The following is a 27,348-nucleotide window of genomic DNA, read 5'->3' on the forward strand; positions in this document are numbered from 1 at the left end:
TGAGAATGTATGGTCATTTATAATTCTGGTGCTAAATCAGCTTCAACATTCATCTCAGTGAGTAAGTTTGCAGTTCTGTAAAGCTGAGATCTTAATGTCGAATCCTTTCCGCTTATGTTTTGAGCGTCCTTTTGAAAGTAACAATCATATCTAACTTTCAGAGGAATGTGCATGTTTTAGAGTTAGTCCTTTTCTTGGCTTAATGGTCTCTGCATGGAAAACACCTTAAATATCTTACAGGGGTTAAAAAAAAATCAGCTCACTTGTTTGTTTCTTGGGGGTGGAGAATAAGTGGTCAAAAATCTGTAAAAAGCCATCAAAGCACCGTGATGTAATACCCAAATCATGTCGCAACTGGCTGTGAAATGACCTGAAATGCTGACCAGAATATTTGAAACCGGCCTTGTCCCTGAACGTGAAAAATGAGTGACATGTGACCTCAGGTCCCTGACGTCCGTCTTTCAAACCCAAGATCGGTGCCCCAGTGAAGTCCCCTCACCAGTGATGGGAGAAACTGCAAAGTCACAGGACAAGGGTTGCAGCTGCTGAGAGGCACTGGAAACTCACGAACAGGATTTAACCAACACCATGGTTGTTGCATCGTGTTTCTCAGCACGTCATGGAATGATAAGGAAGAGGGACAGAGCCTTAGGAGAAATGTAGAGAGGCCAGCTGTTCTGCTCTCTGGGGAAAGACAGGCAGGTGGAAAGGCATTCCAACACGGTGTCACACCGCAGACCGCTCTGTTGGTCTAGAAAATGCAGTCATACCTAGAGACTGAGCTGTACCACGGACATCACCCTTGGCTTCTTGAGTATCCATTCCTTGTCTCCATCCTGGTGAACCTCCCGAGTGATGAGACAGGATGATATCCCAGAACATTCCACCCCCAACTGGCCTTGCAAATAACTCTCATCAGCACGAACCCTGCAACTCATTGATTTGGGTCATCTCTGCAGACAGACTAACAACAGGGTTCTCGGGCAAGTGTGGGGAATCGTTGTGGAGGGTTGCAAGAAAAATGTAAAGGTTCAGGGCCAAAATATGTCTTTAGGAAAGCTGACCTAAGAAAGCAGAATACACGGAGTTTTAGTTTATTTTAGTAAAGCTTTACGGATCGTCAACAGTCTATCCATACACTCTTGCTGCTGCTGCTGCTAAGTCGCTTCAGTCGTGTCCGACTCTGTGCGACCCCATAGACGGCAGCCCACCAGGCTCCGCCATCTCTGGGATTCTCCAGGCAAGAATACTGGAGTGGGTTGCCATTTCCTTCTCCAGTGCATGAAAGGGAAAAGTGAAAGGGAAGTCGCTCAGTCGTGTCCGACTCTTAGCGACCCCATGGGCTGTAGCCCACCAGGCTCCTCTGTCCATGGGATTTTCCAGGCAAGAGTCCTGGAGTGGGGTGCCATTGCTTTCTCCCCATATACTCTTAGTGGATGGTTATTAAGCTTCTTTCATGTTGGAAAAAGCTGTCTTCCCCTTCAGACTGTAAGCCCACTGGAGAGACAAAGTGTCTCACCTTTGTTGTACCTCCAGTAACAGAATTTGTGAAATACAAAGTTTCCTTGGTACCAGAACATGTGAGAGTCCCTGAGTGTTGGACCCACACATTTTTAAATTTTTTAACAAGCTCCACGATGTGAGTTTCCTGTTGCTGCTGTTACAAACTTATTTTTTTTTAATAAAACTTTTTCTTTTGTATTGGAGTATCGCCAACTAACAGTGTTAGGGATGGCTTTTCTCATTTTTTTTTTTTCACCTTTTATTTTGTATTGGAGTATAACCGGTTAACAGTGTTGTGGTAGTTTCAGGTGGCCACCAAAGGGACTCAGCCATATATATAGATCCCAGACTCCCCTCCCACCTGCCTTCCATGGCTTATGGCCCCTTCCTCCATCTGCAAAGCAAGTAGTGTAACATCATCAAAGTTCTCTTTCTCCAGCCTGTCCTTCATCCTCACATGTCCTTCCCTGACCATCCCTCCCCCCACCCCCCGCCTCCCTCTTATTAGGACTATTGTGATCATATAGGGTCTACTTGTATAATCCAGGATAATCTCTCAGCTGCAGGTTCTTAACTTCAGGGTCCCCAGCCTCTGGGATCTGATGCCTGATCATCTGAAGTGGAGCTGATGTAATAATAATAGAAACAAAGTGAAAATTACTCAGTCGTGTCCAACTCTTTGGAACCCCATGGGCTATACTAGTCCATGGGATTGTCCAGGCCAGAATACTGGAGTGGGTAGCCTTTCCCTTCTCCAGGGGTTCTACCCAACCCAGGGATCAAACCCAGGTCTCCCGCCTTGCAGGCGGATTCTTTACCAGCTGAGCCACCAGGGAAGCCCAAGAATACTGGAGTGGGTAGCCTATCCCTTCTCCAGTGGATCTTCCCGACCCAAGAATCGAGCCGGGGTCTGCTGCATGGGAGGTGGATTCTTTACTAGCTGAGCTACCAGGGAGGCCCGGTTGCACAATAAACGTAATGTGCTTGAATCTTCCGCAAAGCATCCCAGCCTCCCCACTCCCTGCTCTGCATCTATAGAAAAAGCGTCTTCCAAGAAACTGGTCTCTGGTGCCCAAAACTTTGGGTACTACTGCTTTAGTGATTCATATCTTTAGTGTGCATTTCAGTTCCAGCCTCTGCCCAATTTGCCCTAACCATCTATCTGTTCATGCAGCTGCTCAATTTCTCTTTAGAAAAATAAGCAGAGCCTCCCTCTGCGTTTGTCACAAAGGGTGCTGTCCCTCCTGATTTCACCGCTGGCCCTGGAATCCCAGATCCCTTTTGGCTGCTCGTGGTTGTCCTATGGACGTCACACGAGTATTTCAATAACTGTGATAGGTGCAAGTCAACACGTCAGCTACAGAACAGAAAAAGAGGGCTCAGAAGAAGAGAATGAATCAGGAGAAGGGAGAGACACAGCGCAGGAAGGCAGATAAAAACAGAAAAGTACCGAAGAGAAGTTTCTAAACAAAGAAAAGAGAGACACGGCATGAAACGGGTAAGCATAGAATGGACATTTCTTTTCACAAGATGGTCTCGGGAGTCTAGAAAAACAACCCTCCTTTTGTCTCCGTGGACCCTGATAATCTTCTGTATAATATTTCCCCTGGCCTGACTCTCCTGTCGACATTCAAACACGATTAAGAGGCCTTTTGTCATTCATGCCAGAGGCAACAGAAGACTCTGGAACAAGTGACCCGATCCCGTAGTAGCTCTGAAGTTAATCCTTCTACAGTTATTTCAAAATAAGGAGCAAAACAGCCCCCCGGGAAGAAATATCAATCTGGGATTCCACCCTTACCACCTGCATTACCATGTTTGATGAAAGTGATGAGCTCACCAAATCAAAAGTGTGTGTGTGTGTGTGTGTGTGTGTGTGTGTGTGTGTGTGTGCGCACCCATATCTCTCCAATGATGGACTTCCCTGGTGGCTCAGACTGTAAAGCATCTGGCTACAATGCAGGAGACCCGGGTTCTATCCCTGGGTCGGGAAGATCCTCTTGGAGGAGGGAATAGCAACCCACTCCAGTATTCTTGCTTGGAGAATCCCATGGACACAGGAGCCGGGCGGGCTACAGTTCATGGGGTCTCAAAGAGTCGGACACAACTAAGTGACTTCACTTTCACTCCTTCAGTGGTAGATTCTGTTGTTTGTTAAGCATCTACTAAGTGCCTGAGTGTGTAGTGTGTGGGAGATTGTGAACTGAAAGCTCAGCTTTTGCCCTCAGGTAACATACAGCTTGGAGGAGGATGGTACTTTCTGATGAAGGGCTTCCTGGGTGGCACAGCAGTAAAGCATCTGTCTGCCAAGCAGAAGATGCAGGTTCCATTCCTGGGTCAGGGAGATCCCCTGGAGAAGGAAATGGCAACCCATTCCAGTCTTCTTGCCTGGAAAATCCCATGGACAGACGGGCCTGGCGGGCTACTATAGCCCATGGGGTGGCAAAGAGTTGGACACGACTTAGCAACTGAGCTCCCGTGCACACATCCATGTTCAGTTCACTTCATTTCAGTCACTCGGTCGTGTCCAACTCTTTGCGACCCCATGGACCACAGCACACCAGGCCTCCCTGTCCATCACCAGCTCCTGGAGTTTACCCAAACTCATGTCCATCGAGTTGGTGATGCCATCCAACCATCTCGTCCTCTGTCATCCCCTTTTCCTCCTGCCTTCAATCTTTCCCAGCATCCAGGTATTTATATACAAAATGAAAGGACTGGAAGAGTTTGTTGACATCACTGGTTCGCATTACGTGTATTAATGCTGGAATTAAGGGGGTGGTGCCCAAGTGCCCCTGGCCAGTCCCATACAGGACAGCTGGATCACTGACCCTTGAACGTAGAGTGGCTTTCTACCCAGCTCTTTGGATGAGGTTGCTTGTTTTGCTGCCAAAAGCAAGGGGCTGTGGCCTTTTAGGGACCACACATTCCTAGCCCCTATTTCCCCAAGAATAATGACAGAGGAACTTGAGTTGATCTGGTACCTTTGAGCCACTGTTTCCTGATTGACGTCCCACACCATGGGGAACGCCTGATTGGAATTCAAAGGCTATCTCAGGACTCATTAGATGGATCTTTTTGCATGTTCCTTTTTTATCCCAAAGGGATTGTCTTTTTTCGTCTTGTGTTTTCATACTGCTCACGCTGCTCTGAAGTAAGAACATTTTGCAGACAATCAGAAAAAGACAACAACTCTATTTTACTTTAAATAGCCATTTTTAAAAGCACTGTCCTCTGCAAAGCATACTGAAAGTTGTGGTTTTTTTTTAAACTGTATTTGGTCTATTCTCCGACAGCTTTTATCACGGCTGGATCTCCCTTGATTACTTTAATTACGCAGTGAATAAGTAAAGGTCATTTCATTTCAATCACATTTATTAATCACTCACACTTTCTCCTCATTAACATTTTTTTTTTTTCATGAAAAAAAGCCCAGTTTACATGAAGCTGGGCTCCTAAGTGATTCTGTCAGAGCTATTAAGATGTTAATGTCAAGTCTGGCTGTAGTATAGTAAGTTCCCAATGAAGGCAGTGGAGGTTTGTTTTTTTCTCCTAAATTGTGTTTGTTTTCATTTGATGAGTATTCATGATGAGGGCCAGGGGCGGCCCTCGGTCTAATGGGGCACAGATTACTGGTTACTGGTGAGAAATTAATCTTTTTCCCCTTTGGAGGGGGTACTGCTGAGATGTGATAATTCTGGTTGTACCAAGTGGGGTTTTTCTTGATGATTCTGTAGGTTCTCAGTACCAGGTTGTCTAAAGAGCATTGATCCTATAAAGGATATTAAAGCTTTTGTTTGTATCCATTAGAATCTGCCTTTGTTTGTATCCATTAGAATCTGCCAGCTCAACTTCACAACACCAAATGTGTCTCTTTAATATGTAGAAACACCAAAGAAAAAACAAGTATCAGTTAAAAGGAGCTGAAATGACATTTTTGATTACATACATGCAGGCTAGTAACACACAGCGGTTGACAGCTTCTAAAAGGGTCTCTAGAATCCCTGTCTCTTGCTATTATAAAAGAAAAATGGCACTGGATGTTTCTTTAAAGTGGCAAGAAAGATTTTATTCAAGACTATTGCAGTAAGGGAGAGAAATTGAGCTCAATTTTGCTGAAACAAAAAATTGGTAGAGATTTTAAGTTCTGTGGAAAACTAGTTGAAAACTGTTGGAGGGTGTTGGGGGAGGTTGCTCAGGGTGGTGGGGTCATCTATGTTTGCTGATCGGTAAGAGTTAGACCCCTGCCCTCCTGCAGAGACTGGGAGGTGGGGGTCTTCTCTTCCTGGATGATTTAGTTTCCAAAGGAGGGCTCTGGGATGCCTGAAAAAGACTTTCCTGGATGTTGAGACTGGCAGGATCCTGGTAGAAGGTGCTGATCTCAAATGAAAGTCACTCAGTCATGTCCGACTCTTGGCAGCTGTATAGTCCATGGAATTCTCCAGGCCAGAATACTGGAGTGGGTAGCCTTTCCCTTCTCCAGGGGATATTCCCAACCCGGGGATCAAACCCAGGTCTTTTGCATTGCAGACAGATTCTTTACCAGCTGAGCCACCAGGGAAGCCGGCTGATCTCAAAGGGCCACAGAAAGAATTTGCAATTCCAATTTTCTGAAGCGAATGCCTTAAGAAAAGGTAGTAAGAAGCAATCTGTCTTAAGTTTGCACAAGTTGAGGGAAACAGTACGGTCTTTTGGATCCGTATTGCATCTTTCTATAGGCTGGGCTTATATTCTTCTCAAGTGTCGTCCAGGTCTAATAACTTGCCACTTATAAATAGAAAAGAGCAGAAGTGATGGACGCCGCTTCGAGATGAAACTGTCAAGGACTGTGATTTCACTCTTGGGTGCACACTCTTTCTCTTGATTGTGCTGGCTTGCTCTGAGGAACCCAGTTGCCATGTTGGGAGCTGCCCTGTGGAGAAGTCCATGTAAATAAAGAGAAAAGGGCATCTTTGGTTCAATGGCCGGTGAGGCGTGAGCGTGGCACACAGGCAGCTGAGTGAGGTCACGAGCATGTCTATGCACAGGTGAGCCTTAGCGTGATCACAGCCCCTGCAGACTCTGTGGTTACACCTCGCCTGGAATCTGTGAGGTAATAAATGCTTGTTGCTAATAAATTAAAGCCGAGCCCTTCATTTTGTAGTATTTGTCATATAACAGGAGATGACTAACACACACCACGGGATTCCCTGGTGGCTCAGACAGTCAAGAGTCTGCCTGCAGTGCTGGAGACCCAGGTTCGATCCTTGCAATATTTCATTGTATATACGTGCCACAGGCTTCCCAGGTGGCTCACTGGTAAAGAATCTGCTTGCCAATGCAGGAGACATGGGTTTCATCCCTGGGTGGGGGACATCCCCTGGAGAAGGAAATGGCAACCCACTCCAGGATTCTTGCCTAGAGAATCCCATGGACAGAGGGGCCTGGTGGGCTACGGTTCATGGGGTCACAGAATAGTCAGACACGACTGAGCTACTTCACTTCAACACACACACATGCACAATATCTATCACATCATAAACACTGTGTCTATTAAATGCTGTGTGTTCATGTGAGTCTGTCTGTGTGTGAGGAGACCTGAAGCCAGCAATCTCTAGTGGAAGCTGTAAAATCCTTCACGAGAGCGTAGAACGTGTAGGACTCCCAGACGGATTGAATTTGAGGAGAGAGGCTAAACCAAGGAAGGCTTGTGAGCAGCTTGAGCAAGGGGGAGAATGGATAATAGTGATACTTATGGACATAGGGAAAAAGTGGAGTAGCTATTTCCATTTTTGGACTTCTAAGTGAATACGTTAGAGAATTGAGTAATCAGTCTGGCCATCAGGACATTTTCCAGGAATATAGCAAGCAAAAGAGGTATGAACTGTGCACGCAGAAAAATTATGAAATAATGCTCAGCGATAGAGATAGACCCAATAAATGGAATAACATGAGTTGATTGATGGATGGTGTTGTTGTTGTTTAGTTGCTAAGTCATGTGCAACTCGTTTGTGACCCCATGGACCGTAGCCCACCAGGCTCCTCTGTCCATGGGATTTCCCAGGCAAGAATACTAGAGTGGGTTGCCATTTCCTTCTCCTTGGGATCTTCCTGACCCAGGGATCGAACCTGTGTCTCCTGCTTGGCAAGCAAATTCTTTACCAGTGAGCCACCTGAAGCCCTGTTTGATGGATAGACTTTATGATAATGATATTGATTCTCCAGAAAGAGGTGAAAAAGTTTAGAGAACATTTAATAAAAATCCTAATAAATTTATTTTGTTTTGTTGGTGTTTGGCAAACATGGTTAGGTTTATGAATAATAGCAGTCTTCGCAGAATAACCAGAGTAATAATGAAAATTCTGAAAAATAAGAACATAATAAAGGGTTCTTTTATAGCTCAAAAATCAAGATTTTTGCAAAGTGTTGAAATAAAATCTTGGATGTCTGGGTCCAGAAACTGACCCCCAAATATATGCCCTTTCATATATTTGAATTCAGTAAACAATGTAGAGACATTTGGCTTTCTATCTAGGAAAAAGGAAAAAAAAAATTTAATTAGATCTCTATCTCATAGCATAGATGGTAACAGATTAAAATCTAAAGATGAAAAACAGAGCTTTGAAGCTATTTGAAAGAAAATGGTTAATATCTTTATAATTTTGGAGTAAGAAGTAACATTTTAAATCCATATACAAAAACCAAAACTCATAAATGAAAGATTGCTAAATATTTGTTTATCAAAATCTAAAGTATTTTCATGACATATCACCATGAATTTAAAACTTAAAGGTACACAGAAGAATAGACAACAGTATCTGCTGTCTCATCTTAATAGCTAGTCATCTGTTTTTCTATCTCTACCGTGTATCTGGGCTTCCCAGGTGGCTCAGTGATAAAGACTCTGCCTACCAATGCAGAAAATGCAAGAGATGAGAGTTCCATCCCTGGGTCAGGAAGATCCCCTGGGGGAGGAAATGGCAACCCACTCCAGTATTCTTGCCTGGAGAATCCCATGGGCAGAGGAGCCTGGCGGGCTGCAGTCCCTGGGGTCACAAAGAGTCGGACACAGTTAAGTAACTGAGCATGCACACAGACGCACACCATGTATCTGTATCAGACCAAGAGATTACTGTTTGGATATAAAAATCCAGCAAGTCAATTGAAAAAAAAAAAAAAAAACAGCCAAAGGAAAAATGATTAAAAGCCTTGCATGGAAAATTCATCATAGTATGTAAATTAGCAATAACAACAGTCAAATGGGATAGCAGTAAAACTTGAATAGATGCTCAAGCTCAGTGGTACTGTGGAAAATGCAATTAAAAAGAAAAGAGAGAAGCATTTTTACTTCCATCAGAGTGGGAAAATCTCTGAGCCTGGGAACACTGTATTAGCAAGGCCAGTGTGTGTGGGCAGTTTGCAGGTGTCCAGGGACGTGGCAACTGTGTCTTCCTTGTGTCCCAGCAATTCCACTCCTAGGATGCACCCTAGAGAAGTTGACAGGTGCCCAAAGACACAGTCAGGGGAGGGGGTGTCTGACAAGGTGATGGCATTTCCAAGCAGACCCGAGCCACCATCTCTGCCCTCGTGGCGGCTGGATTATGCAACCACTATAGGATTAAGCATCTTCCGTAGTTAATGGTGATGCTCATGACTAGAGGGTCAGCTTGGAGGTTGGGTCAGAGCTCTCAGAGGACACACGTCACACATAGAAGTGAGGAGGTGGTCTAGAGATCTACTCGAAGATTTTGACGTTTTTCTTCACCATCAAGGGTATTTAGAAAAGAGTCAGGCGTCAGAAAAGTTTTTAAAGGCTCAGAGTCTTTTGTCTTACAGTACAGCACAGCTTCATGGAAAATAGATGGGAAAACAGTGGAAACAGCGACAGACTTTATTTTGGGGGGGCTCCAAAATCACTGCAGATGGTGACTGCCGCCATGAAATTAAAAGACGCTTACTCCTTGGAAGAAAAGTTATGACCAACCTAGACAGCATATTAAATAGCGGAGACATTACTTTGCCAACAAAGGTCTGAATAGTCAAAGTTATGGTTTTTCTGGTAGTCATGCATGGATGTGAGAGTTGGACTATAAAGAGAGCTGAGTGCCGAAGAGTTGGTGCTTTTGAACTGTGGTGTTGGAGAAGACTCTTGAGAGGCCCTTGGACTGCAAGGAGATCCAACCAGTCCATCCTAAAGGAAGTCAGTCTTGAATAGTCATTGGAAGGACTGATGCTGAAGCTGAAACTGAAATCCTTTGGCCACCTGATGCGAAGAACGGACTCATTTGAAAAGACCCTGATGCTGGGAAAGATTGAAGGTGGGAGGAGAAGGGGACGACAGAGGATGAGATGGTTGGATGGCATCACTGACTCAATGGACATGAGTTTGAGTAAACTCTGGGAGTTGGTGATGGACCGGGAAGCCTGGCGTGCTGCAGTCCGTGGGGTTAAAAGAGTCAGACACAACTGAGCGACTGAACTGACAACACAGGAAACTCTGCTCAATGTCAAGTGGCAGCCTGGATGGGAGGGGAGTTTAGGGGAGAAGGGATACATGTATGTGTATGGTTGAGTCCATTTGCTTCCACCTGAAACTAATGCAACATTGTTAGTCAACTATACTCCAGTGTAAAATAAAAAGTTTAAAAAAAGTAAAGGGGAACCTGAAAGGTAACAGGGTTTCCTCACTCGCAGCATGGTTTTCTCAATACTCCAGCCTTTCCCTTTCCACAGCTAGCCTGTTGTGCAAACTCATACCATAAAGATACATTGCAGTGGTTGGCGGTGGGCCAGATAATAGCCTTGCAGTGTTTGTCTACGTGGAGAGAAGGCATTTATGCAGAAAGGGTTATGAAAATTTAATTGCCCGGCCGTCTGTTTTGCTCAACCACTGAACCTTCACTGAAGAACCTGATACTGGAATGGAGCTTTAGGGTACTTATGAAATGACGTTCTCAGGGGTCCTCTCTCCAAAGTTGTTCTTCTAGCTTCAACCACACCCACGCATGTTGTTGATTGTTGCTGTTGTTTAGTCACTATGTTGCGTCCAACTCTTTGCCACCTCATGGACTGTAGCCCACCAGGCTCCTCTGTCCATGGGATTTCCCAGCCAAGAATACTGGAGTGGGTTGCCATTTCCTCCTCCAGGGAATCTTCTCGACCCAGGAATTGAACCCACATCTCCTACACTGGCAGGCAGATTCTTTACCACTGAGCCACCAGGGAAGCATGTACATACCGTTGATGTTAATGCAAGAGTATAAGTCACGCATCAACCTTCTGACGATGAAGCACAGCTGATTTTCGCTGAGATGATGGTGTGAACTCCTTACACCTACATCGTGTTGGTTGTGTGCATGGACACGTGCCTCCCGCCTTTCCTGAAACAGTGGAGGTTCAACCCTGCCGTTGCGGCATAATTAACAGTGAGTTTCACTTCTTACTGATGCAAGACTCCAGGTCTGGAGGATAAAATTACATAGTCATCCTTTCAGTTCAGTTCCGTTCAGTTCAGTTCCTCAGTCATGTCCGACTCTTTGTGACCCCATGAACCGCAGCACGCCAGGCCTCCCTGTCCATCACCAACTCCCAGAGTTTACCTAAACTCACGTCCATTGACTTGATGATGCCATCCAACCATCTCATCCTCTGTCGTCCCCTTCTCCTCCCACCTTCAATCTTTCCCAGCATCAGGGTCTTTTCAAATGAGTCCGTTCTTCACTTCAGGTAGCCAAAGGATTTCAGTTTCAGCTTCAGCATCAGTCCTTCCAATGAACACTCAGGACTGATCTCCTTTAGGATGGACTGGTTGGATCTCCTTGCAGTCCAAGGGCCTCTCAAGAGTCTTCTCCAACACCACAGCTCAAAAGCATCCATTGTTGGGTGCTCAGCTTTCCTTATAGCAACCCCGTAATTAATGAAGTGCCGTTAGCTGGGGCAGGACGACGTGCCATGTGTGTCCACTCGGGCCGACACACAGCACTCCTTCGGCCTCGTGTGTGTGTGTGAAGGGGACCCAGAGACCCTCCTTGAGTCGGTCCCATCGTCCACATACAGACCCCTGGCCCACCCTCACTCTGCACGTGGGTTTGGAGGTCCTGAAGCGCCTTACCCGCGCTGACAGCTCTGCTGGGCACTCTGCCTACACTGACCCTTCTGTTCTTCTAAAGAAGTAACCCTGGCTTCCTGTAGTCAGATCTGTTTGCACGAAGACTTTCCTTCAACTGAAGTCGTCTTTCATCAGCACAATGCTCGTGCTATAAGATGACGCCCGGTACAAGATGTGGTCCATGTGCAACACACGTCCCCAGGACCTGAACCATGTCATCGTGCTGGTAACTTTCAGGATCTTGAAGGCTGACGTGCCTGTGTGTGCCATGGGCCCCGGAGCCCTGGGAAGTAACACTCCCTGGGAAGCATCTTCCGCAGATGACACATGCAAGTTTTAAAACATTTTTTTTTAAGTTTCTTATTTTGCACTGGAGTATAGCCGGTTAGCAATCTTGTGATCGTTTCAGGCGGACAGCAAAGGGACTCAGCCATATGTGCACATATATCCATTCTCCCCCAAACTGCCCTCCCATCCAGGCTGCCACATGGCATTGTGCTGAACAGTAGGTCCTTGCTGCGTTACTCAGTTTAAATATACCAGCGTGTCCACATCCATCCCAAACTCCCTAATTATCCCTTCCCCCATCCTTCCCCCTGGGAACCATAAGGTTATTACAGAGTATTGAGCAGAGTTCCCTGTGCTGTCCAGCAGGTCCTGGTTGGTTCTCCATGTTAAATACAGCAGTGTGTCCATGTCCATCCCAGACTCCCTGACTATCCCTTCCCCCCATCCTTCCCCCTGGGAACCATAAGGTTATTACAGAGTATTGAGCAGAGTTCCCTGTGCTGTCCAGCAGGTCCTTGTTGGTTCTCCATGTTAAATACAGCAGTGTGTCCACGTCCACCCCCAACTCCCTAACTGTCCCTTCTCCCAGACAGATGCAGGTTGTTGTATAATATCCCAGCTTTCTTGCCCCTTGGGTAAGATAATTCCAGCACAGGCATTTCACCCCAGCCTCCACAGTTTGCTCACCGGTTTAAGTTCCAGTTGTGATTCATGATAGCTCACTTACTTGCATCCGTTTCATGGGCTGCCTTCCCTTCCATAGCTTCCCTCTCCTCTCCCCAATGAGTCCCTCCAAACAGACCACTCGCGGTTAAATCTCAGCCTCAGGGTCTGTTTCTTTGTGAACCCCGTTTAAAGAGGTCTAGCCTGCAGTCCTCTCCAAGCACTCTGTTTCTCCATTAGCCCTTATCTAAACTGTGATTGTGCGGTTATCTCTGGATTCCATGCCTGTCTCCCTGCCTGCATGGCGGGCGTCTGTGTGTGCGTGTCTGGTTAACATGATGCTTCACAGAAGCAGGTGCACAATAGGTACCTGTTTGAAAAACAGAGGAATGAATTTAGTGAAATCTGAGTCTGTGACTCCCAGCAGGCTGTAACTTAAAGACCAAACAGGTCTTGAGAAAGCTAGTCGGAAAAGAGAAGATGGTGGACCAAGGTCGATCGCATTCTCAGCAGTGGGTGGGAACAGGATGAAATAAAGTGTTTATAGTGGATGCTTGCGGATGAAAGAACAGATGAAACCCATTTCAGATCCCTGCTTCAGAGCAGCATCATTCCACCCTCTTTTGCTTCTTTTTCATCTGAATACTTGCCTTTGAGTCTAAGGATAATGTGTTGAAACTCAAAGGAAGCCCATGCTTAGAAATAGTACTACAGGGCTCACTTCTGTGGCCAGGTAAAAAATCCTGGTGTCCTTGGTTGTAAGAGTGATAGAAATCTCCTGGAAAGTTTTAGGAAAAATCCAGATTCCTGTGCTGGTATCCTTTCTTATTAAAAATACTTGGACTCTGCAAACAAAAGGATAGACTCAGGTCTGAAAAATTGCCATAACAGAACTTTCATTTAGTTTCAGATATTTTAGCTAGCTTCCCTGAACCATGACTGTTTTCTTGGCTTTTATTATTGTTGCTGTTATTATTAAAAGCCCAATTTTCTGTATGCTTTCCTGTCAAATGGAGGAACCATAATTTACTCAGTAATACCTTAACTTTCTGTGTTTCCATTGATGCTAGTCTTTCCTATTATAAACCATATTCTTGGAAGAATCTCTATGTACAAGAGTTTTCTGTATTTTTGTCTTATTTCCTTAAAGAAAAATCCTCACAAAAAATCTTCTCTCTCTTAGCATTTCTTTAACTCCAGTTCTGATCTTGCAAAGCTTTGATCTTCTAGAGAACTCCCATGACACTTGGATAATACTTGTGTGAGTTTTTCTTCACCAAGCAAGTGTCTGTTCTATTGGTCCTGCTTTGTTGCCAGGTTAAGCCCTTGGTCATCTTCATCTGGAGTTTATCCACAGTTTATCCATGCCCTTGTTCCATTTTGCATTTGATAAATCTACCCCAGATTCCAGCTCTTGTCTGCCTTTGGCATTGATTTCACCTCATGTACAGGGTTACAGTTTTACATGGAGCCTTCAGCATTACCTACTCTGGTTTTCTGCATCATTCCTGCGGTTTCATTTCCATAACTGACAGCTCTCAGCTCTACACCTTGACCTGGGCTCAGATCCAGCAGTCATGCCACTTCCTTCCCTGGAGGACCCAAATCTCAGGTTGTACACGGGCCTTCAGATGAAGGAAGCTTTCTTTGCAAATTTCAGTTTCTAAACAGAATACCTACTTTTTTAAAACACAAATTGTGTCCCATTTAATTTTGTTGGAATGAACTGGGGAAACAGGACAATAAAGTGGGATATATGATATTTAAGGGCCTAATTTTTAAGCATATAATCATTGAAAAGGAATTTTATATACTAGAAATTTAAATTATCTTTATCGTCTGTGAGGGCTTCCCAGGTGGCGCTAGTGGTAAAGAACCTGCCTGCCAGTGCAGGAGAATAAGAGACGTGGGTTCGATCCCTGCGTTGGGAAGATCCCCTGGAGGAGGGCATGGCAACCCACTCCAGTATTCTTGCCTGGAGAATCCCAGGGATGGTGGAGCCTGGTGGGCTGCCGTCTATGGGGTCGCACAGAGTCGGACACGACTGAAGCGACTTAGCAGCAGCAGCAGCATGTAGACAAGACCGTGTTCGCCAGTGAAGCACAGAGGTGCTCGGCAAACCGCATCATCTTGTCCTTCCTTGCCGCTGACTCTGTATGAGTCAGGCGGCATGGACGACATCACCTGCAGAGTCCCGAGAGCTGGGTCTGTTCCATGACAGCCCTGAACCCGTGCAAACGTCTGAAGGTTTGACCTCAGTTAACATTTGTCACTGCGAGTGGGAAGAACACAGCCGTCCCAGCCCACGTGCTCTGTGTCTCTAGGTCTCCTCCCGGGAGTGCCGTTGTTCAGTCGCTCAGTCGCGCCCCGATCTCTGCCACCCCACGGACTGCCACAGGCCAGGCTTCCCTGTCCATCACCAGCTCCCGGAGTTTGCTCAAACTCATGTCTGTCCAGTCGGTGATGCCATCTACACCAAAACCTACTTCTGTATCCACAGCTATTTCTGATGCTATCTTTTTCATTATCTGTGTCTATGGGTATAACTTTTCAACTAGGGACTGCCATTCCCTTCTCCAGGGGATCTTCCCAATCCAGGTCTTCTGAATTGGAGGAAGGTTCTTTAACAGTCTGAGCCACCAGAAAGTCCATATCTATTCCACATCTGTTCGTACACCTAAAGATACACTTAGGGCTTCCCTGGTGGCTCAGTGGTAAAAATCTGCCTGCAATGTAAGAGATCCAGGTTCGATCCCTGGGTCGGGAAAGAGCCCCTGGAGAAGGAAATGGCAACCCACTCCAGTATTCTTGCCTGGAGAATCCCATGGCAGAGGAACCTGGTGGGCTACAGTTCAAGGGGTCACAAAGAGTCGGACACGACTGAGTGATTAACACATACACAAAGATATACTTATATCTGTGACTGCATGTGTATCTACATCTACGTACCTCTCTCTGTGGCTATACTTTCAGCCACATCTGTTTGTCTATGCTGAAAATTTTCAAGAGGGATTCCCATAACCTAAGGCAGATTGGGAATTTTCATCAAAGGAGTCAGCAAATTATCAGCTCTTATTATAGAAAGAAGAAAAGAAGGAAGGAAAAAGGAAAGGAAAAGAGGGAAGGGGAGAGAGAGAAAAAGAAAAAGAAGGGGAGAGAGAGGAAGAAAGAAAGGAAGAAAGAAAGAGAAAGGATGTTAGCAGGAAAGGAGGGAGGGGAGAGAGGGGATCTTCCCAACCCAGGGATGGAACCCAGGTCTCCCACATTGCAGGTGGGTTCTTTACCAGCTGAGCCACCAGGGAAGACCAAGAATCCTAGAGTGGGTGGGTAGCCTATCCCTTCTCCAGTGGATCTTCCCGACCCAGGAATCGAACCGGGGTCTGTCGGGTCGCAGGCTGATTGTTTACCAGCTGAGCTCCCAGGGAAGCCCCAAGAGAAGGAAGGCCACCCTTAAGAGGGCCGTGTACCTCCACGTACGCGTGTACATCTCCATCTCCATGTCCATGTACGTCCACGCCCATGCCCACACCAGCACCCCTATCCAGATCTTGGATGATCTTACACTGCGGCGGTGAGCCCGGTCTCGGGACCTGCAGCGCCCAAAAGTCAGTGCCTTTGCTGTGTTGCGTGCATGCAGGCTTCCCACAACCATCCGCCTCTTCTTTCTCTCTCCCCACTTCCTTGCCTACTGCCACTTTCAGGGCCCTGTTTCCCGCCACCCCCGGGAAGTCAGGATCTCTTTCTGTTCTTCCCCCAGAGACAGCAGGAAACCCTTGCGTTCCCACGGTCGGTCTCATGCTGTGAATGGTCCCCAGTTACACTGTGAGAAAGCCATACGTAGTCAGTAGAATCCATACTTTAAAAAATTATTTATCAAAAAAATGTTATTGATTTATTTTTGTCTGTACTGCCTTTCTGAATTTGGCAATAAGCAGTTCATGATCTGAGCCACAGTCTGCTCCCGGTCTTGTTTTTGCTGACTGTATAGAGCTTCTCCATCTTTGGCTGCAAAGAATATAATCAGTCTGATTTCGGTGTTGACCATCTGGTGATGTCCACGTGTAGAGTCTTCTCTTGTGTTGTTGGAAGAGGGTGTTTGCTCTGACCAGTGCGTTCTCTTGGCAAAACTCTATTAGCCTTTGCCCTGCTTCATTCTGTATTCCAAGGCCAAATTTGCCTGTTACTCCAGGTGTTTCTTGACTTCCTACTTTTGCATTCCAGTCCCCTATAATGAAAAGGACATCTTTTTTGGGTGTTAGTTCCAGAAAGTCTTGTAGGTCTTCATAGAAGCGTTCAACTTCAGCTTCTTCAGCATTACTGGCGGGGCATAGACTTGGATTACTGTGATATTGAATGGTTTGCCTTGGAAACGAACAGAGATCATTCTGTCGTTTTTGAGATTGCATCCAAGTACTGCATTTCGGACTCTTTTGTTGACCATGATGGCTACTCCATTTCTTCTAAGGGATTCTTGCCCACAGTAGTAGATATAATTCATCCTAAAAGAGATCAATCCTGGGTGTTCATTGGAAGGACTGATGTTGAAGCTGAAACTCCAGTACTTTGGCCACCTCGTGTGAAGAGTTGACTCATTGGAAAAGACCCTAATGCTGGGTAGGATTGAGGGCAGGAGGAGAAGGGGATGACAGAGGATGAGATGGTTGGATGGCATCACGAACTCGATGGACATGGGTTTGGGTAGACTCCGGGAGTTGGTGATGGACAGGGAGGCCTGGCGTGCTGCGATTCATGGGGTCGCAAAGAGTCGGACACGACTGAGCGACTGAACTGAATTGATCTGACTGCCTTTCTGTTGCTCCCCCCGGGGGCTTTCTCTAGTTGCAGAGAGCAGGGGCTGCTCTCCAGTTGGGGTAGAGAGCGTCTCACTGCGGTGGTCTTCACTCATCGGGGAGCATGGCTCCAGGGTGTGCGGGCTTCGGTAGTTGCAGCTCCCAGGCTCTAGAGTACAGGCTCAGTAGCTGTGGCACTCAGGCTTCCTTGCTCCACAGCACGTAGGATCTTCCCGGACCAGGGACTGAACCCACGTCTCCTGCAGTAGCACGTGGATTCTTAGCCATCGGATCACCAAGGAGGTCCCCAGATCTGTACATTGACTTTTGGATGTTGAAGCTTTCCCGGGCTAGCGAGGCTGGGTGTGGTCCTCTCTCGTGATGCTGAGAAGAGCTGGCGAGCTATGGCTCCCCAGCAACCGCGCGATCACAAGGGTCGACAACCCGGACGCTTACTACCGTCCTGTACCCAGATAGCCATTCTGTTTTCCACCCTCAGTATCAGTGCAGTTCAGTTCAGTCGCTCAGTCGTGTCTGACTCTTTGCGACCCCATGGACTGCAGCACGCCAGGCCTCCCTGTCCATCACCAGCTCCCAGAGTCCACCCAAACTCATGTCCATCGAGTCGGTGATGCCATCCAACCATCTCATCCTCTGTCATTCCCTTCTCCTCCCACCTTCAATCCTTCCCAGCATCAGAGTCTTTTCAAATGAGTCAGCTCTTTGCACCAGGTGGCCAAAGTATTGGAGATTCAGCTTCAACATCAGTCCTTCCAATGAACACCCAGGATTGGCTCCTTTAGGATGGACTGGTTGGATCTCCTTGCAGTCCAAGGGACTCTCAAGAGTCTTCTCCAACACCACAGTTCAAAAGCATCCATTCTTCAGCACTCAGCTTTCTTTATAATCCAACTCTCACATCCATACATGACCACTGGAAAAACCATAGCCTTGACTAGACTGACGTTTGTTGGCAAAGTAATGTCTCTGCTTTTTTGCTCTATAGTGTTTAATAAATTACCTGAGATTATTATAATGTAATATTATATTGTTATATATAATATATTATATATATTATCATAATGAATTATTTTATTGTGATTTTTTATTTTGTTTTTATTATAATGTAGACTCTGTACTAGATGCCTCTGCCCGACTGAGGGCTGAAGGCAGGATTCTGAGCTCATATAAGGTAGACTGGGCTAAGTTGGAGGGGGTGGTAGACATACCCTATCGTAAGTGGAAGAAGTTGTGCTGTCTTTCTGGGACCTTGTCTCTGCCCATGGTGGCGGAAGCAGCCTGTGTTAACGTGCAAAATCGTTTAACTCCTTCTGAGTCTCAACGTGGTCTTTTGAGACTATGATGAGGCTTCCTCTTTACGTATTTAAACAGCCTGTTGTGATATTTCTATGCCCAAGTGAAAGCTCAGTCTTCCTCCAGAAATGAGATCTGACTCTCCTGCTAGATTAAAGAAAGACTGCCTAGAGCTATTTATATATGTACATATATATGTATAATAGCTCTATAATAGCTATGTATGTATAATAGCTCTAATATGTAAATAGCTCTCTCTATATATACATATACATATGTGTGTGTGTTGGTTGCACAGTCGTGTCTGACTTTGTGACCCCATGGACTGTAGCCCGCTAGGCTACTCTGTCCAAGGGGTTCTCCAGGTAAGAGTACTGGAGTGGGTCGCCATTTTCTTCTCCAACATATACACATACACATATGTGTGTGTATATATATATGTATATATTTCTACTTCCCAAGCCTACAGGAATATTGGCGTCCAGCTTCAGAAATAAGTATATATTTCTTTTTCTCATTGCCCCCAGTAAAGCATATAATCAACGTGCTATTTGATTTCAGGGCACTCTCAGGATGCATCCTGGGTGCAGCCATCCAGGCAGAAATGAACTGCAGAGCCAGGGTCAGTTGGGAAAGACAAAGCGCCAGCCGCCGCCTTTGCCCACGGCTTCCTCCAGCCACATCCGTGCAGGGGATGAGCTGACTCACCAGCCGTGCCTCGGACCCGCTGTGCGTCTCCCATTCTGCTCCTCACTAGTTCCTCTGCCCATGCTGACCCTCTCTCTGACCTCCAGTGAGCCGTTGGATGCAAATCCCTTGTTTTCCTCCTTGTGTCTACTTTACGTTCATCTGTCATCCCCACACATGGGACCCCCGCCTGGGTTCTGACTGCTGCTGCTTGAAACCTCTCCATCTTCTTTCTCCCCTTCGTGAATTTCTGCCACGAGTCCTCTCTTCTAAAACTAGCCTCAAACTCCCAACAGGGCCAGCCCTTAGGCAGCGTCCTCTTAGCACCTGGCACGTCATCTGTTAGGAGGAAAAATTACAAGAGACCTCACCTGGTGCTCAAGTTGGCTAGCCTAGACCCATCTCACTTCTAATTTCCCGGCCAGGTATTGTCCACATCGTAGTCTCTCCGTGTCCTTCCTTGGGCCTTGAATGGTGTCTTTTCTCAGCATCTGATGAAGTCCGGCCCCAATGCCACAGACACCATGATGCTGTGTCTGCCTCTCCTGCAGATACCCCACCATCTGCCCTGGTTTTCACTCTTCTCTGGGGCTCATTTTTTTTGTTTTTGGTTCTTTTTTGTTGTTGTTAATTGAAAGATAATTGCTTTACGGTGTCGTGTTAGTTTCTGCTGTGCGACAGTGTGAATCAGCCATATGTATACATATATCCCCTCCCTCTTGATATATATACATATACACCCCTACCTCCCATGCCCCATCCACCCCTCTAGGTCATCACGGAGCACCAAGCTGAGCTCCATGGGGTATACACCAGCTTCGCACTAGCTGTCTGTTTCACACATGGTGCTGTGTATATGCGCTTCCCCAGTGGCTCAGTGGTAAAGAACCCACCTGCCATGTGGAAGACCTGGGTTCCATCCCTGGGTCAGGAAGATCCCCCGGAGAAGGCAACAGCAGTCCGCTCCAGTATTCTTGCCTGGAGAATCCCATGGACAGAGTAGGCTGGTTGGCTACAGTCCATGGGGTCGCAAAGAGTTGGACACAACCGAGCGACTAACGCTTTCACTTTAGGAGCATTTGTAAGAAGAACAAGCAGATAGATCTTTGAAGGGATATCACAGGGACAGAAGTCATTTAGAGCAGCGTGCAGTGTAGGGAAGTCAGAGAACCCAACCAGGACTGACACAGGTGGCTGCAAGAGCTTGTGGGGAGTATATTTTGTCTGCCCTGTGAGCTACACCTCCGGCCTTCTCTATTCCCTCTGTCATCTAAGAGGAAGACCCACTGGACTGTATCTGTTGGCATCTGCCAGCTGACATCATGCTGGCTTCTGGGAGACAGACAGGAAGCAGGATGCCAGCTCTGAGATGTAGCTGCTGCAGGATTCTGGTAACCATGAGTATCCATTGCCACGGAAAGTCTGGAGGAAGTAGCTGCTCACCAGTACTCCCTCACCTGGGCGAAAGCATTTTTTCTCCAACATCTCTGAAAATAATCAGTTCATTAAACCCTCCTCAATTTCATTGTTTTTTTCTTGCTGAAAAAAATGCAATACGTTACTTTTATTTTCTTAGGTTATATGCTCTATAAAATCTGTAGGAAATACTCTGTACTGTGTACTTTATTCATTTGAACCAATTTTTTTGGTAAACTCCCCAGATGAAAGAACTTTCAGATGAGAAATGAAAGCAGTGTGACCTAAGCTGGTGTTCCTTCAGATGCTGGCAGTCAAGACTCAGGTAACTGGCTGCCACGGATGAGGGGTGATGGAAGACCCAGTTCCTGGTGGACGAAGCCCTGGTGGGTACCTTCAACATGGGAAAGAATTGGGGAGAAATGTGCTGTTTCCCACATCAGAGATGGCTAGTTTCATAAGCTGCCTCCCTCACCCTCCATGTGCAGAGTTGAGCAGGTTGGTGCCCAGAACCCACTCCAGTATTCTTGCCTGGAGAATCCCATGGACGGAGGAGCCTGGTAGGCTACAGTCCATGGAATGGCAAAGAGTGGGACATGACTGAGTGACTTCACTTTCACTTTCTTTCACTTTCAAAGTGGAGATAAGGATACATTCCTGGCAGGGTAGTTGTGAAGAGTTAGGAACGAAGTTAAAGGTACGCATCATCATGGTCATCATCTCCTAACACAGTAATAGAACATCTTGATCTGCACTTCACTGGACAAAGATGATCTGATATTAGATTGGGAAGATCCCCTGGAGGAGGAAATGACAACCCACTCCGTTGTTCTTGCCTGGGGAATCCCATGGACAGAGGAGCCTGGCAGGCTACAGTCGTGGGGTCACAAAGAGTCAGACACAGAAGAGCTAAACAACTTAGCATGCACACATGCACTGCATTGAAACTGTGGCTTTTGTATCGGTGTTACTACCTAAATTGCATGCTGTAGATTATCACATTGGAGAATGCCTGAGACCCATGCATCTCATCAGTTCTTTACCTTTTTCTTTTTTTTAAGAAAAAGTTAGCCTTCTTATCTAGTATAGGAACATCCTTTTTGCCAGACCGTATTTACCGTAGCCTGGACATTTCTTACAATGCACTCTTTAGAGACTGTTCAAACCATTCCATTTCTGGAGTCTCTCTTGTTAGAGCTTTGGGCATGGCCAAATAGTTCTTCTGGAAAGCGTCCTGGAAAATAATATTTTTCCTTCTGAGTGCCAACTAGCAGCTCAAGCCCGTCGTTCTAGTGGTGGAATTCAAAAAGCCTTGTAGGCTGAGTAACACTGCTTGTCTTGTTTCGGTTCCTAAGTGTAAGAACTTGGGGTTCTATGTGTGTGTGCAGAGGAATTCTCCTGTGGGGCAGGGAGTTCTAATGATGTGAACAAATGAATCTTCATGTGTCCATCAACTCAAAAGTGAAAAAGTGAAAGTGAAGTCACTGTCGTGTCCAACTCTTTGTGACCCCATGGGCTGTAGCCTATCAGGTTCCACCATCCATGGGATTCTCCAGGCAAGAATACTGGAGTGGGTTACCATTGCTTTCTCCAGGATATCTTCCCAATCCAGGGATTGAACCTGGGTCTCCTGCATTGTAGGCAGACGCTTTACTGTCTGAGCCACCAGGGAGTTCTTGGTTTTAAATCTCCCCAAGACCTGGGCAAACCAGGACAGTTGGTCACCCTACCTATCAAAAACATTCAACACTTTTCTGACTTTAAGGTCAGTGATACAACAGAAACAGTAAGTCAGAAAAGCAAAAGTCATTGAGTTAGGTTCTTTCTCTGTTTCAGCTCCACAGTGTTGGGAGGGATCATTTTGCTAAGTATCAAGGAAATTCATATTTTTGCAGCGTTCCAGAACAGAGCATGTGTGCAATCATTAAATTTCATAAGTAGGCAATTTGCATTTCCCAAATTCTCACTCTGTATCAGGTTGACAGGCATGCAAATGGGGGAAAGACAGGAAGCAGTGATAGTTGTTGATGAGTCTCCTTAGCAGTTCCCTCCTGCTGAGTCGTGTAGAGGTATGCACTGTCTCCTTAGCATTTCCATAGTGGTGAGTCATGTACAGGGTACATGCTTTCCCCTTAGTCTCCCTAGCATTTCCCTCATGGTGGGTTGTGTACGGGGTACACGCTGTCTCCTTAGCATTTCCATAGTGGTGAGTCGTGTATGGCGTATGCACTGTCTCCTTAGCAGTTCCGTCCTGGGGAGTCCTGTACAGGGTACACACTGTCTCCCTGGCGTTTCCCTCATGGTGAATCCTACACAGGGTATGCACTGTCTCGTCACCTTTTCCCTCATGGTGAATCGTGTACAGGGTATGTGCTTTCTCCCTAGCATTTCCCTTATGCTGAGTCATGTACAGGGTACATGCTCTCTCCCTAGCATTTCCCTCATGCTGAGTCGTCTAAGGGGTACGCATTGTCTTCCTAGCATTTCCCTCACGCTGAGTCATGTACAGGGTACACGCTGTCTCCTTGCCAAGTGTCATCCGGGTGAGGAGAAGGCTGCCATGTTAGGCTTCCTTCATCAGAATTTATAGTCTCCTCTTCTCTATGGAGAGTTTTCTTAGGCGAGTTAATAATGAGCTGCACAGTGACATCTAGTGTAGGAAGCATGGAGAAATTACAGAGAACACACGGAGGATGATCACCGTGTAATGCAAAGTCTAAAAGAATACGATAGATGCTACAGAGAACAGGGATCCCTTTCCTGAATCTCAGTTCTCTGCCTTTTCTTAACTAGCATCGATGAACATCCCCATGGCTGTATGGCCGCCTAGGATGTCTGAGTCATACTGGGGGAAGGTTAACTTGTGTCTGTGGGTGCTGTCACAACAAAACCTGCTATGGTGGTCCCGCAGTATCTGTGGCAGGATTTTGTTTCAGGACCCCCAGTGATAACCAAAATCCCAGGATGCTCAAGCCAACAGTGTAAAGTGGTTTAGTACTTGCAGGATGCCAGCTCTGAGATGTAGCTGCTGCAGGATTCTGGTAACCATGAGTATCCATTGCCACGGATAACCTATACAATCAGATAACCTATACAATCAGATAACCTATACAATCCTCCCATATACTTTTTAAAATATTGATTTGTTTTTTGGAGGGCTGCTCTAGGTCTTAGTTTTGGCTAGTGGGGTCTTTGATCTTTTTGTGGTCTGTGGAGTCTATAGTTGCAGCACTCCCAATCCTTTGTCATCTTTGTGAAAGTGTTAGTCGCTCAGTCGTGTCTGACTCTTTATGACCCCATGGACTGTAGCCCGCCAGGCTCCTCTGTCCATGGAATTCTCCAGGCAAGAATCGTGGAGTGGGTTGCCATTTCCTTCTCCAGGGGATCTTCCCGATCCAGGGATCGAGCCCCAGTCTCCAGTCTCCTACATTGCAGGCAGATTCTTCTGAGCCACCAGGGTTAAATCATCTCTAGGTTACTTACAATACCAGTATCATGTAAACACTGTGCGAATAGTTGTAAATACGAGGGAAATGCTATGTAAATAGTTAGCAGGGCGTGGCACTCAAGTTTTGCCTTTTGGAACTTTCTGGAATTTTTTAAAAAGTATTTCTGATCCATAGTTGTTGAATCCTAGGTTGCAGAACTTGCGGACACAGAGAGCTAACGTAATATAGCTGAGGCATTTTCTACCCTGTAGTTCTCTTCTAAAGAACAACTGTCTAGGGAGGCTGTCATATTCAGCCACACATCTGGTGCGTCTCTGATCACCATGGAAAGCAGTGATTCACTGCTGAGCTCTGTGTGCATAGGGACGGCTAAGTTTACAAACTTAAGACTGCTTCCCTGGTGGCTCGGTGGTAAAGAACCCACCTGCCAAAGCGGGAGACATATGAGATGCGGGTTCGATCCCTGAGTCAGGAAGATCCCCTGGAGAAGGAAATGGCAACCCACTCCAGTATTCTTGCCTGGAGAATTCCATGGACTGAGGAGCCTGGTGGGCTGCAGTCCCTGGGGGGTGTCGCAAAGAGTTGGACACGACTGAGCACACACACCACACGGTCTACAGATGGTGCTGTTCTTTAGGTGGGACTGACCCAAGTGAGCGCAGTGTGAAAAGAACGGAGCACTTGTCCACTCTGATGCAAAGGGAAGTAGGGAACATGAAATAGAGTAGTCATCATGAGAAACTGCTAACCTCATGGCTGTGACCTCATGCCAGCAAGACCCAAGGTCATCTAGCACCAGTCATTCCAGGCATTAGGGGTTATTTTCATCAACATAATAAATGGAAACCATTTAATAAGTACCTACTTGCATGTGGCCTTGCCAATGCAACATAGTTTTCCAGAACTGACCGAGTTAATAGGCAAGAGTTGATTTTTACAGCTCTCCTGCCTGACCTCTGTGCTCAGCCCACCAGCCTTGCTTTCACTGCTCAGACACACCGGGTGTGCTCCCCACTCAGAGGCTGCGTGCGTGTTGTTCCCTTTGTGTGAAGCTTTGGTCCCTCTGTTTTCTGCAGAGGGACCTGCAGAAAGGTCAAACGTGCCTGCAATCAGGTCACGGTTCTGGTCTTGGCTCAGGTTATCCTCCAGAAAAGCCTATGTAAGCAGCCGGTTGTCACTTCCATGCTGCATTGTACTAGCAGTCCTTGTTCACTGGCTTAGTTGTGTCCGACTCGTTGTGACCCCATGGACTGCAGCACGCCAGGCCTCCCTGTCCATCACCAACTCCTGGAGCTTACTCAAACTCATGTCCATTGAGCGGGTGATGCCATTGAACCATCCTCTGTTGTCCCCTTCTCCTCCTGCCCTCAATCTCTTCCAGCATCAGGGTCTTTTCCCATGAGTTGGCTTTTTGCATCAGGTGGTCAAAGCATTTCAGCTTCAGCGTCAGTCCTTGCAATGAATTGTCAGGACTAATCTCCTTTACGATGGACTGGTTGGATCTCCTTGCAGTCCAAGGGACTGTCAAGAGTCTTCTCCAGCACCACAGTTCAAAAGCATCAACTCTTGGACGCTCAGCCTTCTTTATGGTCCAACTCACATCCATACATGACTACTGGAAAAACCATAGCTTTGACTATACGGACTTTTGTTGGCAAAGTGATTTCTCTGTTTTTAATACACTGTCTAGGTTTGTCATAGCTTTTCTTCCAAGGAGCAAGTGTCTTTTAATTTCATGGCTGTAGTCACCATCTGCATTGATTCTGGAGCCGAGGAAAATGAATCTGACACTGTTTCAATGTTTTCCCCAATCTACTTGCCACGGAGTGATGGGACTGGATGCCATGATCTTTTTTTTTTTGAATGTTGAGTTTTAAGCCAGCTTTTTCACTCTCCTGTTTCACTTTCCTCAAGAGGCCCTTTAGTTCTTCTTTGCTTTCTGCCATAAGGGTGGTGTCATCTGTGTATCTGAGATTGTTGATATTTCTCCCAGCAATCTTGATGCCAGCTTGTGATTCATCTAGCCTGGCATTTCACATGATGTACCCTGCATAGAAATTAAATAAGCAGGGAGACAATATACAGCCTTGATGTACTCTACTGAGCCCCAAATAAAAGGAAAACAAAACCTAAAAATTGGAGAGAATTATTGCCAATATTTGCAAATGATATGATTAATCACTGAAAGAACTCGGAAGAATCTAAGGAAGCGGCAGAATGAGTAAGACACTTTAGCAGGTTGCCAAAAATAAGATCAAGATACATAAACTCCGTTTCTGTACATCAACAACAGAGGTGGTCATTTGCCACACAACACAGGAATCATCAGAAAGCAGTATGCAAAGATTTCTGTGTACTTCGGGAACACAGGTAGAGAGAAACACTGGGTACTTTTGATGAAAATTTTGGCTTGCAGTCTTTCAGGCATCACTAGTACCGTCCTGGGAAATCTGGAAGCATGTAAGTGAGAATTCAGGGTTTAAGCATTTTTGGAAGCCATGTTACACTTGTCTGCAGTCCATCTAAAGCCCTGTCAGACAAATGTATTTATCGCTCACCTTGGAGCATTTTTCTCCTCAGGGTTCCTGTCCTTTGAGCCGGGTCTGGCCTGCCTACTGTCAGTGCCACAGTTAGCCCAAAGTTGCTGGTAAACTGTTTATCTAGAAAGTATAGTTGTGGTATGCCACGAGCGCTTTCCAGAAATGAAAGTCTCTTTTTTCGTGCACGTTGTACATACTCGCTTTCTTTATTTCGCTGATACATGCTGAATAAATATTTGATGAGCAAACAGTGAGAGAACATGTCTTCAGTCCAAGGTAAGCTAGTCGCTGATGGATGATGGTGTGTAGACATTTACACCTTTGCCGGCCTATCCTTGTAACACTGGATCCTTCAAAGCCTCTGCCCTTTGAGTTTCCTTGAGAAATCCAGCCTTGGTTGGCAAGTGTAGTGAGCAGTGAGGTGATAGCTGTTGTTGTTAGCCACCAAGTTGGTGGGCCTCTTGTTAGGCAGCAGTGGGAAACTTAATGCAGTGAGGGGATTGGTCGTGGAGGTTGTTCAAACAGAACCCTTTATTGCAGCCAAGGGCATTTTTCAGATGAGATATTTGGGTGCTGGGTATTAAGCTGCAGTATTTGCGGGGGAGGTGACG

The sequence above is a fragment of the Giraffa tippelskirchi genome, chromosome X (genome assembly GCF_054371585.1).
Source record: "Giraffa tippelskirchi isolate mGirTip1 chromosome X, T2T-mGirTip1v1.2.pri, whole genome shotgun sequence".
Lineage (NCBI taxonomy): Eukaryota > Metazoa > Chordata > Mammalia > Artiodactyla > Giraffidae > Giraffa > Giraffa tippelskirchi.